This window comes from Oryzias melastigma, linkage group LG4, assembly GCF_002922805.2.
Source record: "Oryzias melastigma strain HK-1 linkage group LG4, ASM292280v2, whole genome shotgun sequence".
Taxonomy (NCBI): domain Eukaryota; kingdom Metazoa; phylum Chordata; class Actinopteri; order Beloniformes; family Adrianichthyidae; genus Oryzias; species Oryzias melastigma.
The window spans coordinates 27,183,244-27,184,107 of record NC_050515.1 but is presented as its reverse complement, the minus strand read 5'-3'; positions in this window follow the sequence as shown (position 1 = coordinate 27,184,107).

Genomic DNA, 864 nt, shown 5'->3' with positions numbered 1-864 from the left:
AAAGTGTGCTTGAGTTTTTACGTGTCAAAAAACGTACGGAAGAAAATGGAAATTAAGAATCTCAATTGTTTGAATGAATGCATTGAATGCATTCACACAATTATAAGGACATTCAACTAACCAATGGAAGAGACTGAGAATGCAGCCATCGGTTAATTACAACGATAGCTAATCTTAGCTAATGATAGCTACTGCGATCATGGCAGCTGTTCGGGCTTTAGCTGATGACGTTGATGCTAATCGTATATCTAGTAGCGATATTGTGGACAGGGAGCAAATGCTGATGGAACGAATGGGAGAACTTTCCTCTGTCACCGTTTTAAATACTTCTGTTGCAGAAGCCAAATTTTCCGAAGCTATCTGTTTATTGTTTCCTGCTCGCCAGGCCTTCCGCTACCATTAAAATATCGGTGGAGGCCTTAGAAGGGTATATCCGTCTTGGATTGAAGATACGGGAAATTGCCCTTCTTTATGGTGTCAGCATCAGTACAATTTCGCGCAGATTGCAGGAACATGGTCTAAGGTAAGTATAGGAACACTGGCTTTGAATTGTGCGTGTATTTGGTGTTATGGTCGCAGGAAACACGCTAAAACTCATGCCTTGGAATTTGAATTCATTTTTTTAAACTAATGGTATTAAAGCAATATCAAATGGCTATGCCTGTTTTTAAAGCTAGTGCTACATATTTAAAGTTAGAGTAAAGTAAAAAATAATACGATATCCCAGATTTAGATTGTTTGAATTTTTATATATATTACTTGAATGTAGCAGTGACTTTTGTCTCAGAAAGTATGTTGGATAGGAACACTTTTTTATTTTGTCTACAAGGAAATCTGCTTGCATTGCACATTTGTGAATTATTT